The sequence below is a fragment of the Lemur catta genome, chromosome 20 (genome assembly GCF_020740605.2).
Source record: "Lemur catta isolate mLemCat1 chromosome 20, mLemCat1.pri, whole genome shotgun sequence".
Taxonomy (NCBI): domain Eukaryota; kingdom Metazoa; phylum Chordata; class Mammalia; order Primates; family Lemuridae; genus Lemur; species Lemur catta.
The window spans coordinates 1,130,715-1,138,563 of record NC_059147.1 but is presented as its reverse complement, the minus strand read 5'-3'; positions in this window follow the sequence as shown (position 1 = coordinate 1,138,563).

Sequence of the window (7,849 nt, the reverse complement as noted above, 5' to 3'; positions counted from 1 at the left end):
ACCCTAATGCTAACCCTAACACTATCCTTGAACTGATGCTAACCCTAACCCTAACCCTAACACTATCCTAGGCCTGATGATAACCCTAACCCTAACCCTAACACTATCCTAGTGTTTATGATAACCCTAACCCTAACACTATCCTAGGGCTGATGCTAACCCTAACCCTAAACCTAACACTATCCTAGGGCGTATGCTAACCCTAACCCTAACCCTAACACTATCCTAGGGCTGATGCTAACCCTAACCCTAACCCTAACACTCTCCAAGGGCTGATGCTAACCCTAATCCTAACCCTAACACTATCCTAGGGCTGATGCTAACCCTAACCCTAACACTATCCTAGGGCTGATGCTAACCGTAACCCTAACCCTAACACTATCCTAGGGTTGATGCTAACCCTAACCCTAACACTATCCTAGGGCTGATGCTAACCCTAACCCTAACCCTAACAGTATCCTAGGGCTGATGCTAACCCTAACGCTAACACTATCCTAGGGCTGATGCTAACCCTAAACCTAACCCTAACACTAACCTAGGGCTGATGCTAACCCTAACCCTAACACAATCCTGGGGCTGATGTTAACCCTAACCCTAACCCTAACACTATCCTAGGGCTGATGCTAACCCTAACCCTAACCCAAACACTATCCTAGGGTTGATGCTAACCCTAACCCTAACACTATCCTAGGGCTGATGCTAAAACTAACCCTAACCCTAACACTATCCTTGGGCTGATGCTAACCCTAACCCTAACACTATCCTGGGCCTGATGCTAACCCTAACCCTAACCCTAAGACTATCCTAGGGCTGATGCTAACCCTAACCTAACAATATCCTTGGGCTGATGCTAACCCTAACCCTAACCCTAACACTATCCTAGGGCAGATGCTAACCCTAACGCTAACCCTAACACTATCCTTGAACTGATGCTAACCCTAACCCTAACCCTAACACTATCCTAGGCCTGATGATAACCCTAACCCTAACCCTAACACTATCCTAGGGTTTATGTTAACCCTAACCCTAACACTATCCTAGGGCTGATGCTAACCCTAACCCTAAACCTAACACTATCCTAGGGCGGATGCTAACCCTAACCCTAACACTATCCTAGGGCTGATGCTAACCCTAACACTAACACTATCCTAGGGCTGATGCTAATCCTAACCCTAACCCTAACACTCTCCAAGGGCTGATGCTAACCCTAACCCTAACCCTAACACTATCCTAGGGCTGATGCTAACCCTAACCCTAACTCTAACACTATCTTAGGGCTGAGGCTAACCCTAACCCTAACACTATCCTACGGCTGATGCTAACCCTAACCCTAACCCTAACACTCTCCTAGGGCTGATGCTAACCCTAACCCTAACACTATCCTAGGCCTGATGCTAACCCTAACCCTAACCCTAACACTATCCTAGGGCTGATGCTAACCCTAACCCTAACACTATCCTAGGGCTGATGCTAACCCTAACCCTAACCCTAACACTATCCTAGGGCTGATGCTAACCCTAACCCTAACACTATCCTAGGCCTGATGATAACCCTAACCCTAACCCTAACACTATCCTAGGGCTGATGCTAACCCTAACCCTAACACTATCCTAGGGCTGATGCTAACCCTAACCCTAACCCTAACACTATCCTAAGTCTGATGCTAACCTTAGACCTCACACTACACTAGGCCTGATGATAACCATAACCCTAACCTTAACACTATCCTAGGGCTGATGCTAACCTTAACCCTAACCCTAACACTATCCTAGAGCTGCTGCTAACCCTAACCCTAACACTATCCTAGGCCTGATGATAACCCTAACCCTAACCCTGACACTATCCTAGGGCTGATGCTAACCCTAACCCTAACACTATCCTAGGGCTGATGCTAACCCTAACCCTAACACTATCCTAGGCCTGATGATAACCCTAACCCTAACCCTAACACTATCCTAGTGCTGATGCTAATGCTAACCCTATCACTATCCTAGGGCTGATGCTAACCCTAACCCTAACCCTAACACTATCCTAGGGCTGATGCTAACCCTAATGCTAACCCTAACACTATCCTTGAACTGATGCTAACCCTAACCCTAACCCTAACACTATCCTAGGCCTGATGATAACCCTAACCCTAACCCTAACACTTTCCTAGTGTTTATGTTAACCCTAACCCTAACACTATCCTAGGGCTGATGCTAACCCTAACCCTAAACCTAACACTATCCTAGGGCGGATGCTAACCCTAACCCTAACCCTAACACTATCCTAGGGCTGATGCTAACCCTAACACTAACACTATCCTAGGGCTGATGCTAACCCTAACCCTAACCCTAACACTCTCCAAGGGCTGATGCTAACCCTAACCCTAACCCTAACACTATCCTAGGGCTGATGCTAACCCTAACCCTAACACTATCCTAGGGCTGATGCTAACCGTAACCCTAACCCTAACACTATCCTAGGGTTGATGCTAACCCTAACCCTAACACTATCCTAGGGCTGATGCTAACCCTAACCCTAACCCTAACAGTATCCTAGGGCTGATGCTAACCCTAACGCTAACACTATCCTAGGGCTGATGCTAACCCTAAACCTAACCCTAACACTAACCTAGGGCTGATGCTAACCCTAACCCTAACACTATCCTGGGGCTGATGTTAACCCTAACCCTAACCCTAACACTATCCTAGGGCTGATGCTAACCCTAACCCTAACCCAAACACTATCCTAGGGTTGATGCTAACCCTAACCCTAACACTATCCTAGGGCTGATGCTAACACTAACCCTAACCCTAACACTATCCTTGGGCTGATGCTAACCCTAACCCTAACACTATCCTGGGCCTGATGCTAACCCTAACCCTAACCCTAACACTATCCTAGGGCTGATGCTAACCCTATCCTAACACTATCCTTGGGCTGATGCTAACCCTAACCCTAACCCTAACACTATCCTAGGGCGGATGCTAACCCTAACGCTAACCCTAACACTATCCTTGAACTGACGCTAACCCTAACCCTAACCCTAACACTATCCTAGGCCTGATGATAACCCTAACCCTAACCCTAACACTGTCCTAGGGTTTACGTTAACCCTAACCCTAACACTATCCTAGGGCTGATGCTAACGCTAACCCTAACCCTAACACTATCCTAGGGCGGATGCTAACCCTAACCCTAACCCTAACACTCTCCAAGGGCTGATGCTAACCCTAACCATAACCCTAACACTATCCTAGGGTTGATGCTAACCCTAACCCTAACACTATCCTAGGGCTGATGCTAACCCTAACCCTAACCCTAACAGTATCCTAGGGCTGATGCTAACCCTAAAGCTAACACTATCCTAGGGCTGATGCTAACCCTAAACCTAACCCTAACACTAACCTAGGGCTGATGCTAACCCTAACCCTAACACTATCCTGGGGCTGATGTTAACCCTAACCTTAACCCTAACACTATCCTAGGGCTGATGCTAACCCTAACCCTAACCCAAACACTATCCTAGAGTTGATGCTAACCCTAACCCTAACACTATCCTAGGGCTGATGCTAACACTAACCCTAACCCTAACACTATCCTTGGGCTGATGCTAACCCTAACCCTAACACTATCCTGGGCCTGATGCTAACCCTAACCCTAACCCTAACACTATCCTAGGGCTGATGCTAACCCTAACCTAACACTATCCTTGGGCTGATGCTAACCATAACCCTAACCCTAACACTATCCTAGGGCAGATGCTAACCCTAACGCTAACCCTAACACTATCCTTGAACTGATGCTAACCCTAACCCTAACCCTAACCCTATCCTAGGCCTGATGATAACCCTAACCCTAACCCTAACACTATCCTAGGGTTTATGTTAACCCTAACCCTAACACTATCCTAGGGCTGATGCTAACCCTAACCCTAACCCTAACACTATCCTAGGGCGGATGCTAACCCTAACCCTAACCCTAACACTAACCTAGGGCTGATGCTAACCCTAACACTAACACTATCCTAGGGCTGATGCTAACCCTAACCCTAACCCTAACATTATCCTTGGGCGGATGCTAACCCTAACCCTAACCCTAACACTATCCTAGGGCTGATGCTAACCCTAACACTAACACTATCCTAGGCCTGATGGTAACCCTAAACCTAACCCTAACACTATCCTAGGGCTGATGCTAACCCTAACCCTAACCCTAACACTCTCCAAGGGCTGATGCTAACCCTAACCCTAACCCTAACACTATCCTAGGGCTGATGCTAACCCTAACCCTAACTCTAACACTATCTTAGGGCTGAGGCTAACCGTAACCCTAACACTATCCTACGGCTGATGCTAACCCTAACCCTAACCCTAACACTCTCCTAGGGCTGATGCTAACCCTAACCCTAACACTATCCTAGGCCTGCTGCTAACCCTAACACTAACCCTAACACTATCCTAGGGCTGATGCTAACCCTAACCGTAACACTATCCTAGGGTTGATGCTAACCCTAACCCTAACACTAACACTATCCTAGGGCTGATGCTAACCCTAACCCTAACACTATCCTAGGCCTGATGATATCCCTAACCCTAACCCTAACACTATCCTAGGGCTGATGCTAACCCTAACCCTAACACTATCCTAGGGCTGATGTTAACCCTAACCCTAACCCTAACACTATCCTAAGTCTGATGCTAACCTTAGACCTCACACTATACTAGGCCTGATGATAACCTTAACCCTAACCTTAACACTATCCTAGGGCTGATGCTAACCCTAACCCTAACCCTAACACTATCCTAGAGCTGCTGCTAACCCTAACCCTAACACTATCCTAGGCCTGATGATAACCCTAACCCTAACCCTGACACTATCCTAGGGCTGATGCTAACCCTAACCCTAACACTATCCTAGGGCTGATGCTAACCCTAACCCTAACCCTAACACTATCCTAGGCCTGATGATAACCCTAACCCTAACTCTGACACTATCCTAGGGCTGAGACTAACCCTAACCCTAACACTATCCTAGGGCTGATGCTAACCCTAACCCGAACCCAAACACTATCCTAGGTTTGATGCTAACCCTAACCCTAACACTATCCTAGGCCTGATGATAACCCTAACCCTAACCCTAACACTATCCTTGGGCTGATGCTAACCCTAACACTAACACTATCCTGGGCCTGGTGCTAACCCTAACACTAACCCTAACACTATACTAGGGCTGATGCTAACCCTAACGCTAATACTATCCTAGGGCTGATGCTAACCCTAACCCTAACCCTAACACTATCCTACGGCTGATGCTATCCCTAACCCTAACCCTAACACTATCCTAGGGCTGATGCTAACCCTAACCCTAACACTATCCTAGGCCTGATGCTAACCCTAACCCTAACACTTACACTATCCTAGGGCTGATGCTAACCCTAACCCTAACCCTAACACTATCCTAGGTCTGATGCTAACCCTAAACCTAACCCTATCCTAGGGCTGATGCTAACCCTAACCCTAACCCTAACACTATCCTAGGGCTGATGTTAACCCTAACCCTAACACTATCCTAGGGCTGATGCTAACCCTAACCCTAACCCTAACACTATCCTAGGGCTGATGCTAACCCTAAACCTAACACTATCCTAGGCCTGATGCTAACCCTATCCCTAACCCTAACACTCTCCTAGGGCTGAGGCTAACCCTAACCCTAAGACTCTCCTAGGGCTGAAGCTAACCCTAACCCTAACCCTAACACTATCCTAGGGCTGATGCTAACCCTAACCCTAACACTATCCTAGGCCTGATGATAACCCTAATTCTAACCCTAACACTATCCTAGGGCTGATGCTAATGCTAACCCTAACACTATCCTAGGGCTGATGCTAACCATAACCCTAACCCTAACACTATCCTAGGGCTGATGCTAACCCTAATGCTAACCCTAACACTATCATTGAACTGATGCTAACCCTAACCCTAACCCTAACACTATCCTAGGCCTGATGATAACCCTAACCCTAACCCTAACACTATCCTAGGGTTTATGTTAACTCTAACCCTAACACTCTCCAAGGGCTGATGCTAACCCTAACCCTAACCCTAACACTATCCTAGGGCTGATGCTAACCCTAACCCTAACACTATCCTAGGGCTGATGCTAACCCTAACCCTAATCCTAACACTATCCTAGGGTTGATGCTAACCCTATCCCTAACACTATCCTAGGGCTGATGCTAACCCTAACCCTAACCCTAACACTATCCTAGGTCTGATGCTAACCCTAACGGTAACACTATCCTAGGGCTGATGCTAACCCTAAACCTAACCCTAACACTAACCTAGGGCTGATGCTAACCCTAACCCTAACACTATCCTGGGGCTGATGTTAACCCTAACCCTAACCCTAACACTATCCTAGGGCTGATGCTAACCCTAACCCTAACCCAAACACTATCCTAGGGTTGATGCTAACCCTAACCCTAACACTATCCTAGGGCTGATGCTAACACTAACCCTAACCCTAACACTATCCTTGGGCTGATGCTAACCCTAACCCTAACACTATCCTGGGCCTGATGCTAACCCTAACCCTAACCCTAACACTATCCTAGGGCTGATGCTAACCCTAACCTAACACTATCCTTGGGCTGATGCTAACCCTAACCCTAACCCTAACACTATCCTAGGGCAGATGCTAACCCTAACGCTAACCCTAACACTATCCTTGAACTGATGCTAACCCTAACCCTAACCCTAACACTATCCTAGGCCTGATGATAACCCTAACCCTAACCCTAACACTATCCTAGGGTTTATGTTAACCCTAAACCTAACACTATCCTAGGGCTGATGATAACCCTAACCCTAACCCTAACACTATCCTAGGGCGGATGCTAACCCTAACCCTAACCCTAACACTATCCTAGGGCTGATGCTAACCCTAACACTAACACTATTCTAGGGCTGATGCTAACCCTAACCCTAACCCTAACATTATCCTAGGGCGGATGCTAACCCTAACCCTAACCCTAACACTATCCTAGGGCTGATGCTAACACTAACCCTAACCCTAACACTATCCTTGGGCTGATGCTAACCCTAACCCTAACACTATCCTGGGCCTGATGCTAACCCTAACCCTAACCCTAACACTATCCTAGGGCTGATGCTAACCCTAACCTAACACTATCCTTGGGCTGATGCTAACCCTAACCCTAACCCTAACACTATCCTAGGGCAGATGCTAACCCTAATGCTAACCCTAACACTATCCTTGAACTGATGCTAACCCTAACCCTAACCCTAACACTATCCTAGGCCTGATGGTAACCCTAACCCTAACCCCAACACTATTCTAGGGTTTATGTTAACCCTAACCCTAACACTATCCTAGGGCTGATGCTAACCCTAACACTGACCCTAACACTAACCTAGGGCGGATGCTAACCCTAACCCTAACCCTAAAACTATCCTAGGGCTGATGCTAACCCTACCACTAACACTATCCTAGGGCTGATGCTAACCCTAACCCTAACCCTAACATTATCCTAGGGCGGATGCTAACCCTAACCCTAACCCTAACACTATCCTAGGGCTGATGCTAACCTTAACACTAACACTATCCTAGGCCTGATGCTAACCCTAACCCTAACCCTAACACTATCCTACGGCTGATGCTAACCCTAACCCTAACAGTATCCTAGGGCTGATGCTAACCCTAACACTAACACTATCCTAGGGCTGATGCTAACCGAAACCCTAACCCTAACACTCTCCAAGGGCTGATGCTAACCCTAACCCTAACCCTAACACTCTCCTAGGGCTGATGCTAACCCTAACCCTAACACTATCCTAGGCCT